This window comes from Eschrichtius robustus, chromosome 5, assembly GCF_028021215.1.
Source record: "Eschrichtius robustus isolate mEscRob2 chromosome 5, mEscRob2.pri, whole genome shotgun sequence".
Lineage (NCBI taxonomy): Eukaryota > Metazoa > Chordata > Mammalia > Artiodactyla > Eschrichtiidae > Eschrichtius > Eschrichtius robustus.
This window is the reverse complement of record NC_090828.1, coordinates 29,593,444-29,604,751: the sequence shown is the minus strand read 5'-3', so window position 1 is coordinate 29,604,751 and position 11,308 is coordinate 29,593,444.

Here is an 11,308-nt window from a genome sequence, read left to right as displayed (position 1 = left end):
AGAGTGTTTTATTTTGGACCCAACACATTTTTTAAGAGCAGATTTTAAACATTTTCATGTACCTCTGCAAGGCTTGTGAGCCTTTAGCCCTGTGCTTAATATAGCTAATAGATAAAATGTTCATACATGAAAGTAAGCTCTTTCTTGAAGACGTAAAGCCAATTCCCAAAGAAGTGTTATCAGCTTCCCCTGACAAACACAGATATTTAACTCACACCGACAAATGACTTAGACCCTGATTTTCCAAATTGGATTTCAGTAGGTTAATTAAAATAGCATAGAAATAATTTTTAGTGTAGGTCTTTATCTATAAGCCTTTTGGTTATCAATTAGGGTCTTGTTTCTAATTAAAAAATAAAACAAAACAATGCACACAGTAATTAATAAATGAAAACCTTCAAAGTAAACCTCAAGGCCTGATAAGAACTCTAATTTTTTTTAAAGCATTTTCGTGTCAAGAGACTATTCAAAGTACAGGTTTTATAGATATTTTCCTTTTAAAGAGAGTTCTTTTAGCTAATCAGATGCCGAGTGGTGTTGCCTTTAATTTTATCTGGCCAAGCTTCCCTCCATCTGTTTTCCCATAATGCTCTCATTCTCTCCTCCAGATGTTTGGCACAGCATCTCAACTTGATGTCTATTTCTTCTCATTCTCCTTCACCTCACATGAACCTTCCAAATCATAATTCTTTAGAAATAGACACAAGGAGTTTTATTTCAAATCACCATTTTTACTTAAGGAGTTCCATCTCCAAGGTCAGTGGAAGTCAAAACAATTTCTCGGCTGTGTATATTTTTTAAAAAGGAAAAAAGAAAGAGAGAAAGAAAGAGAAGGAACCAGAAACACAAGATTGTTAAGCAATATCCTCATGTTCACATAAGCCAGGGACTCAGGAATAGGAATTAAACATCAAGAATTCTACTTTTGATTCTTTTTTAACATTTGATTTACTGAAAACTGAAGCTATTCTATCAGTCACTCTGCAGCTTCAACTTTGATCAATGCCTCTATTCAATAGGGGGTCAAATACCTGAAGGGAAATAAAAGAATTCTCTGGAACATATGGCAGGGAAAGGATCATCTGTGTGTGCTTGCTGAAAAGACAAATGATTCTCGTTCCCTGCTCTCTCACTGTGGCCGTGTTCTCTGCCGTTCAGCTGATCATAGACAATCTTGGGCTCCAGCTAATCTGCTGCTTTTCAAAGCAAACTAAATGGAAGTAAAGGTTTAAATATCTGGAAACGAAATCATGATTTAAGAAAGAAAAAAATCTAGCAGTATGAAAAAATTTTCCTGACAAAGTGTACAGCATGTTAGGAAAATTCTTTTCTGAGACCACCTGCTGATATTCTATTTTATAACTGGAGAGAATACAGCCTTATGGCCAAAACTTAGATAGAACTATAGCTTTTTGAAGAGAAAGAAAAAAAATACCCTAACCCTCATTAAGAAAGTAAGTGATTTTCGTGGAGCAAACAAATCTACAAAATAGAAAAGCTCTCCTTCCTGTCATTTGAAAAACAGTTTCTCCTTAACGTCTCACGTTTACCCTTTGTTCTCCCACCTTTACTGCCAAGATCTGGGTCGGCATTATCAGCTTATGCTGCACCTGGGCCATGGCCTCAGCTCATAACTCCCTGCTTCCAGGCTCACCCCAATCCCATCCATCTATCCTACTAGAACTCCTTCCAAGGAGAACCCTGCATTTGTTTAGGAGAGATATCTCACAAGGTATTGGGGAAGAAGACAAACACCAAGGACCCACCCAAGGGCATGGGTGGAACTTCCATGAGAAAGACAAATAAGAGCAGCTTCTTGCCTGTGTCAGAAAGAAAGGGAGTAGAAAACAAAAACCTGGGAATGGGAAATAGAAGGAATGGGCCCAGGTGATGGCAGAAGGAAGAAATCTCTCTCCTTGACATAATCTTGCCCCTTGACCCCCCCATTCATCTTTAGAAAGAAGTTACCAAGCTCATACAATACTTGAAGGTGGCGGATTTTTGTGGAAACCTAGGATGGAGCTGTGTATCCCATCTACATGGATATGTATGGCACAGGGGCATGGAGATGTTGGGAAATAAACATAAGAAAGCCTGGACAATGTGGGGAGGGCTTTTTAACAGTCTCAGGTTGTGGCACTGGGCTTCTCAAAGCTCTCAGGGCGTGGGTAAGCTGGCTGAGTTTTAGGTTAGACCGTGAATGGTTCACATTACCTGTGGAGTTGACTTTGCACTTGTCATCCTGACATTCCAGTCCTGGGTGATCTTGCCTTGGCTGACTGCATTCCAGCCTCCTTTTCCCAGATCTACTTTCAATTTAGCCTAACTGTGCTGGTCATCTTTCCATGAACGTGAATATTAAATTCCAGTAGTACCACTAGTTACTGCCTGAGTGACAGTGGGGATATTATTTAGTGTTTCAGAATTTCACTCTATTTATCTGGAAATTATCTGGGAATAATATCATAAGGTTGTGCCAGGAATTAAATGCGATAATGTGTTAAAAAAAATCTGTAACCTGCTTCTCACACTGTAGACACTCAATGAGTTTCATCTCCAACCCCCTTTATCTCTTGTGAATTTTTCCTTCTACTGGTCCTTTTACCTGACTTGCTCTCCCCTGCCAAGTTCAAAGTCTACCTACTTTGAAATACTACCATACTTGATCACATCTGGCCTAACATTCTAGTTATTAATGACTCTCTCATCTCCTCTTGTAGATTGTAAACATCCCAAGAACATGTATCTTTATATCCCTTGTAGCATCTAAAGAGTTTGCAAATAGTGTATGCTCCGTATTTATTGAATAATTCTCCATTATTTTTTACCAAAACGCTCTACATGCTTTTCAATCATAAACAATTTAAATTTAAATTTATTCCATTAAAGTCTCAAAAATCAGGTGGAATTTCTCTACTAAATATTTCTCAGTTTCCAAGGATCACATCTTAAATAGCAAGACATATTCCCTTGAAGATGTCTATCACTGCCTAGGTCATCACCAATACAATGTTCGGACACAAATCAAGTCAATAACATGAGATTGAATAGAACTTATTTCAAGCTTCACACCAATGAAGGAAGGAAGGAAGGAAAATAAAAATCATTTGGAAAAGAGCTGCCAAACACTGGACAGCCTGCTAATGTAAAAAAATGAGATGTTTCTTTTCACCATCCCTAAATTTATTGAGATGGCAGGTGTGCCTGTTTGATGTTGTTGCTTATGTTTTCAGTTGAGGAGTAAACTTTGCCTGTAGCCAGTTAATCATCTGAGCCTTTCGGAAAACTTAATTGAGACGCCATTACTTGCTTTGCTTCCTTCTTCCTCCGCATCTCCACAGCATATCAGCAATCACAGTGACGCATCACCCTGCTGGTAATTCATATGGTATATTCTGAACCACAGATCATGGCTGTTTTAGACCTGCCAGATGTTCCTAGTCCCTTGCTGCAATTAAGTTCCAACATAGCCCAATTTGAAAGAGATGGAGACCACGGTTCTTTTTTTTTTTTTTTTTTATAGAGCTAATACAGCTTTTTTTTTTAATTAATAGCTACTTTATTTATTTATTTATTTATTTATCTGTGTTGGGTCTTGGTTTCGTGCGAGGGCTTTCTCTAGTTGCGGCAAGCGGGGGCCACTTTTCATCGTGGTGCGGGGGCCACTCTTCATCGCGGTGCGCGGGCCTCTCATTATCGCGGCCCCTCCCGTTGCAGGGCACAGGCTCCAGACGCGCAGGCTCAGTAATTGTGGCTCACGGGCCCAGCCGCTCCGCGGCATGTGGGATCTTCCCAGACCAGGGCTCGAACCCGTGTGCCCTGCATTAGCAGGCAGACTCTCAACCACTGCGCCACCAGGGAAGCCCCGAGACCATGGTTCTAATTAAGAATATTCATGAGTTTGTACCTTGGAAAGCCAGAAATCACATAATGTCCCAGAGTGGACAATATCCTTTCCTTTGAGAAGAGAGGAAAAAAATGCAATTTAAAATAAGTCACCAGACATGCACTCTGGGAAGCTCTGAAGTGAAACATGAGGTGCGGGATTGAATGAACTATTTGAACTCTCAGCCAAACCTGCTTTAATAAGAATTTAAAGGGCTAGGTCAGGGCTCGTAACGCCGGCCATACATTATCATCTAAAAGGCTTAAAAAAGCAATTCCCCGTTGCCTGGGTCCATCACAGCACTAGTCCAGATCAAGAAAAAGAAACAGTGTTGTGGTTGGCACCCGCATGTCCACACAGGAGTCCCCTCTAGGCAGTTGCTATGGTAACCGCAAACTTCTTCTTAGACATTTAAAATGAGAACTCAAAGCATCCTCAGCTGGACTAGGAACAGGGGTCATGTGTAGCATGTTCGAAGTAGGCTCAGCCAACCAAATTAGGCAAAGCTGAGGCTTTCCACTATACCTACGATAAGTTACCAGAGGTTCCTGATAGCATCTTCAGAAGAAATATAGAAAATGTTCTTCATTATAATACTCAGCTGAAGTGGTAGGGTTCACACTTCGTGAGCCATTTACTGTTGAGCCCATTGTGATCCCTGGAGTTAGAAGCCTTGAAAAGATGTGGAACACAGTACAGCGTGTTAAAGGATCAGGATTCAGTTTCCGTCATTAACTAGCTGTGAGACTTGGGCAAATCACTGGAACTTTCTGGGTAGCAATTTCCTTATCTAATGAAGAAAAAGTTTCAAGAGGCCATTTTAGGGGTTAAAAGGGGACTTAGAGGCAACGTGTTCCGCCCTACCATGGACATCTGTTGTTTTGGACTTCTAAACTCCATTTCCCCTTTATTGTGTAGCTGACTCTTGGCTTTCCTTTGGAAATCAATCTTCCCTCACTCTGGGGCTATATATGTACTGACTCCACCTCTGGCTCCAGGGCAGGACATTTTACCTAGGTCTGGCCAATTGAAACACTGCATTCCCTATTCACACAGTGAGTGGTTTAGGGATGCAACTCAAGTCAATCAAATTCAATGAAATTCAATTCTGGGAATTTATCTGGAACTGCAGTGAAGGACAAACTTTTTTTTCTTGGGCTTTAAGTTTTAGGAAGTAAACCTGGAGCTGCAAGGAGAAATCTTGACATCACAGAGGGAGAACATGCCTGAGGATGAAGCCAACACAATACAAATCAGAGCTAATAGGTGGAGAGCTATAGTGCCCTGGTGACATAATTTAAAGCTCCCAGATCCAGCTATGCCTGAAGCTGGTATACCCTTTTCAATTATCTAAATCAGTAAAGCCTCCCCTCCTGTAAATTAAGCCAGTTTGAATTAGATTTCTTTTACTGGCATCCAAAAGAGTTCTGATTAATACCAACCACTCATTTTATAGGCTTTGGAAACTGACACCAAGGGTGGTGACTTGTCCAAACCTAGATAAAGTCAGAGGCAGAACTAGAACCAGCTTCCGAGCTTCCCAGTTCAAAGACTTTCAAAGTACATCTAAACCTTGAATTAAAAAAAAAAGTAAGTTACTGACTTCTTTGAAATTTCCATTTAACTGACTATTTCCTCTGTACCAATAACATCACTCTTCTTGTAATTCTTGAGAGATTTATTTTCTTGCAGCCTTTTGCTGTCTCTAAATTCACTTATTTTGTAACTAATGTGACCTACTTGCCAAGTTAATGAGAAACAAACATAGCAACATTGTATTACTTAAATTAATATTTTGGTGCAGTGTAGAACAAATAAAAAATAGGTTTTCTGAGTTTCTTATTTTTCCACAGATTTATTTTTCAAATCTATTTTTCAATACATTGTAGCATCAAGACCTCAACTTCCAAGAGTTTCTTGGCGGTCCTGTGGTTAGGACTCAGCATTTTCATTGCCATGGGCCCAAGTTCAATCTCTGGTCAGGGAATAAGATACCATCAGCCAGAAAAAAAAAAAAAAAAAAAAAAAAAGAACTCAATTTCTGATCAGAGGCAGAAGAGATGGATATCTTAAAAAGGAAGAGCGGGGAATTGGAGCTTAATATTTAGCTAAAAATCAAGCTCCATCAACTGTCTTTTTCAATCTGTAGCTAGTGAATTAAAAGCCAAATAATTAAATGTTTTGCTAAATCTGTCAATCCAGTTTAAGATCGTCATTCTCCATAAACTGTGTATTCCCATCACCCATCATCTATCTCTCTGTTATAGCACTTGTATGCCTACGTATTTGTCTCCACCATTGCACCTTGAGCTTCTGTATGTCAGGGATCTTGTTTTAAACATTTCCAAGTCTCCTGAACACTCAATCACTATGTACTCTCTATATTCATGGAGTGGAAGCTAGGACACATGGCTGTTTCCAATTTATTACTTAGAGTATTGAATCAACACGTTTCCTGTGACTATCTTCATGATCTGGTATCAAGTTCATTTGTCTGTATGTGTGAGAAGAGTTTTTAATACATTCAAACTAATTTCAGGTTTTGAAAGTTTCTGCATGGACCATTTTTAATCAAGCAGAATCTCGTGGGATTTTAGACCCTGAAGTGTCAGATCTAATTGTTATATTTTCTTTTGCACGTCTTCAATAATCATCCAGAAGTGATATTATGGACTGGCACTCAGGGGCTGTGTGAAGTGTGAGAATCTACATTCTCAAATCTTCTCAGATCTTACTTGCTATCCTTCCCATTCGTCTTGCATCATCGGGGGCATAGAAAGTGTGAACCTTTTTCGTTTTACTCACCTTGAGGTACTGAAACCAACCAGAGAGAGACCAGACTAAGGAGCATTATGGAGTTTCATGTTGTCACGGATGCATGAAAATTTATCAAGTTCTACCCCATTCAGAATAGAGAAGTTGGGAATACTTTTTAATCTGGGGTGGGGGGTGATATTAAATTTATCAGTACGTAACTGTTTATCTTTTAAACTACTGAAAGAAATCAGAGCAATGTTTATTTAAAAAAATAAGAGAACACATCCAAACAGCTTTTACCAGAGATTTCACTTTCCTTTTTCCATTTAAAAGTGAAACATTATTTTAAAATTTGCATATTAATGTCAAAGGAGAGAGAGGCCAGCTCTCCATATAAGATCTCATTCACTCCTCACAACACCCTTAATAGAGTAAATATTATTAATCCACATTTTATCAATGAAAGACCATCTTTAGGGAGGTTAAGTCAATGGTCTGTGGTCATGAAGACAGTGAGCACTGAACTGGATTGGAGGTAAGGTGTGCTTGCCTCTCAGCTTCTGTCCTGACCACTCTACTGCACGGCTTCTCAAAACATGGTCTCGACAACTTGATAGGACCATTATGTATTACATGCTGGCAGTTAGGCTACATGCTTTACATTGTTATCTCTATTCATGTCCTAACTACTCTGTGACTGGGATATTATTATCTGCACCTTGGAGATCAGGGTAACTTTCCCAAGGTCACAGAGCTCACATGGCAGAGTCATGCTATTAGACACCATTCATTCCTTCAGCTCATGTTTATTAAACACGGCCTCTGTGCTGGGCCAGGGTGAGAAGGAAATACATATTTTCTGTTCTCAGCTACCTTAAATATTAGTAAAATATTTTTTGAATGATGGTGTTGACTCATGCAAAAACTAAAGAACAGACATCATCAAAGCATTAGTGTTTCTGATATTTGACTTTAGACTCTCCAAAGGGCCCTTCAGTGCCTCCCTGGAACACTCTTTGAGAATTACTGCCCTGAGTTTAATCCATTTGCTCTGGAGTCTAGGAAGAGCCTGTGCTTTCACCCTGGGGCTGAAAGAAAACACTGGCTTTCTTTCCAGTCTCCTTTGTCCCCACCCTCTCCAGTTCTCTCCTGCAGGGGAGAGGCTTGACCCTCTGATGCCCACCACCCACATGTCCCCAGACCCTCATTCTGATTGTCTCCTTTCTTCTGCTGCCAGGCACCTCCAGGGAGATGCTTATCCCAGCTGCTTCCATTTCCACACCGCCCAATTCTTCCTTAATTCCCTCAACGCACCATTATCCTCACCCCAAACCCTGTAAGTTCAAAGTCACCGATGACCCCCAGTCGCTAGTCTAATTATCCTTTCTTAGTCACCTCCACCAACTCCTGATTACAGGATCAAGTCCAGATCCGACTTCCCTTATTCTCCACCAGCTTTGGGCTTGGACCAAAGTTCTGCTTTCCTCTCTGGTGACTCTGATGTAAACAGCTTTGTTTCAGCAAAACTGGTTGACTCCATGTTTCCTGAAGGCATTTTACACATTTTTGTGTTAGGCAGACATAACAGTTTTCTTATTAGGCAGATGAAGTATGGCTTAGAGTACCAGTATAATAAAGGCCCAAAGGACAGAGAAAAGTGAAGCTTCAATTAAACTATCCAGAATTTTTCTATTAGAAAGTCTAGAAAGAAGCTGTCTTGATTTCAACACACACGAATGATCTGTGCTTTAGAGGTCAGGGTGTGTGAGCATGTTTTCACTATGCAAGGGATGAGTTAGAGGGTATACTTTTCAGTATATAGTGCTTGAATCCCTTGAATGCCCCTAATTAGATCTAAGACTTTGGGAAGGTTTTCTAACACACTGAGACACAGCTAGCTCATATATAAAATGGAGGTGATTATGGTCCCTGCTTGATAGTATTGTTTGGAGAACGAAAGAAATAATGCACATAAAATGCTTAGCATAGAGGTGTTTGGTAAATGCTAGTTACTATAGCTGCCGCTGTGGCAGCTGCTCATATGCGTGCCTACCGTCCTACCAAATGTATGTCTCCTGTGGCTTTCTGTTGTTTTAAGCGACAACCTTGCTGGCCTAAAACAGCAGAAATGTATTCTCCCACAGTTCTGGAGACCAGAAGTCTGAAGCCAAGGTGAGTCTCCAGAAGAGAAACTGCTCCTTGCCTCTTCCAACTTCTGATGTCTGTTGGAATTTCTTCGTGTTCATTGGCTTGTGACCACACCACTTAAATCTCTGCCTCTGTCTTCACATTGCCTTGTTTTCTGTCGAGGTGAGTCAGAGCTCTATCTCGCTCTTATAAGGACACCTGTGATGACATTTAGGGTCCACCCAGTGAATTCAGCCATCTACTCATTTCTAGATCCTTACCGTAATCACATCTGCAAAGACCCTTTTTCTAAATAAAGTGACAGTCACAGGTTCCAAGGCGTAGGATTTGGACATGTCTTTGGGAGCCGCTATCAGCCTATCACACCAAATTAGAGGCTTCTTGAAAGCAGTAATCTGTTTCCTGCATCTCTGTACTGCCCACAACATCTAGAACTGTGAATAGAGGGTGATGGGCTCATGGGGGTTCATAAGTTATTAATAAGTAAGTAAATAAGTAACTTACCAAAAAGGTTCATGCTTGGACCAGTGATGAAAGTGTGTGTGCCTTAGGTCCAATTAGAAAAAAATCAAAACAGAGGGGGTGTTCAGGTAACATCCATTGAATGAAAAGCCTAATTTTAAAGATTTTATAACTAGCCAGTAGTTTGATAAAACTATTAAATTATCAGAAAAATTTAATTTTCAATTAAAAAAATTCTAATGTGTACAAAGCTACGTCTGTGCAGTCCAATCCCATCCTGAGTGTTTTCACACTCAAAGAAGCATAGCCCACGAAGGGATTCCAGCGTTTACCCACACTTCTCGCAGAGATTCTAAAAAACAATTTTATTGGAGTGTAGTTGATTTACAATGTGGTGTTAGTTTCAGGTGTACAGCAAAGTGAATCTGTTATACATATACATAAATCCACTCTGTTTTAGATTCTGTTCCCATATAGGCCATTACAGAGTATTGTTCTCTCAAACATTTAAAGGTCCAAGCACAAGTGGAGAACAGCTCATTAAATCCCCTATTCTAATCTCTCATCTGTGCTGCAAGCTTCTGAAACAATGGAGCCTCTCATTTTACTGACCCCAGAGAACACTTCCATGCAGGACGTCCCACTGCGTTGGCCCTTTCCACAGTAAAATATGCCACCATCCTCTGCTAATCTCATCTCCCTCTCACCCAGGAGGCTGGGGTAGGGAGGTGAGGGATGTGGCCACTCTTTTAGGACACAGATGGAGGGGGCGCCTCAGAGGACTTGGAATTGATAGCCACTGTTTGGCTGAACCAGCTGGCTTTTACTTCTGGCCTCCTTATAGTGTTCACCAATCACAGGAATATATTAGCTCTCCCCTGGTGATATATACAGTATCTAGAAATCAGATGTTTGGCAAATAGCCCACCTGGGTCCAGTCAAAATAAGATGAATAATTCTTCAACTAGTGTGAGATTAAAAAGACAGAGTCTGTTGGTGTGTACAAATCCATTTTCTTTCTTAAAATCTTAGAAATCACAAAACGTGCCCCACAGTAGATTCTGCACTTTTCATTGCCAAAGTGAAAATTCAAAATAAAGGCCCACTACTGAATGGATGGCTCCATCAGAGGAGAGCCATGGCACATTAAATTCAATAAACCACTCCAGCTTCTGATTGAATATATTATGGGAACTCTATCGGCTATAGTTTAAAAGATTAGTCCAGGAAGAAACAATATACTACTGTACTGGCTTTCTTGCTGGCAGTCTCAGCTTCAGGCACAAGACGATGCTACCTGATAGTTGCCATGGTAACCATGCAAGTGTTCGGCTGGAGCATTTTCAAACGGAAAAACGGAGCATCATACACGAGTTTGCTGTTTAAAGAGACAGGGGATGGGCAGCAGCTTGGAAAATGGGAGTCTGCCAGCATAAATTCTGCAACGTCAGGCTCACGAGTCTTCTGATTTTTGTGACGCTGGTTGAAGTTGCCGTGGCACGCCTGTTTGTGGGTGTCCAAAAGTTGTGGTATCCTGGGTGACTTTCAGGTGAAAAAGTAGGGTAAGAGGTGCATCTGTGATGCCGCGGAGGTTGGAGAGTTCTTTCCGTCCTGCGGAGACTTGGGCTTGCCATCTTCCCCCAACCGTAGCTCTCCAGTGTCTTACTGAATCCGCCAGGTCCTATGTTCACAATGGTTATATATCCACTTGGCTTAATGCAACTCTGCTAACTCTGCCTCCATGCCCTGCACACTAATTCTTTGCTGGTTATAGCTTTTGAAAGATTGAGGGATTCATTCAGTGGCCCTTTCGACCTCTCCGAACGTCGCCCTACAAAATGAGGTTCCTGCCTTACTTCTGTCTGCAGCTGCCTGCCCCACAAACACCGTTCCCTCCCTGGCGTTCCCTGCTCTTTACCACCTGCGCCCCTCATTTGCAGCATGGCTGCTTTATTTTCTGAGTTGTCAGCTTCCTGGGCAGAGGTTGCAAATGAGCAACAGATCTAACCTTTTTTTGGACCTACATAATGGTTGCAAAACTAAACCAACATTCAA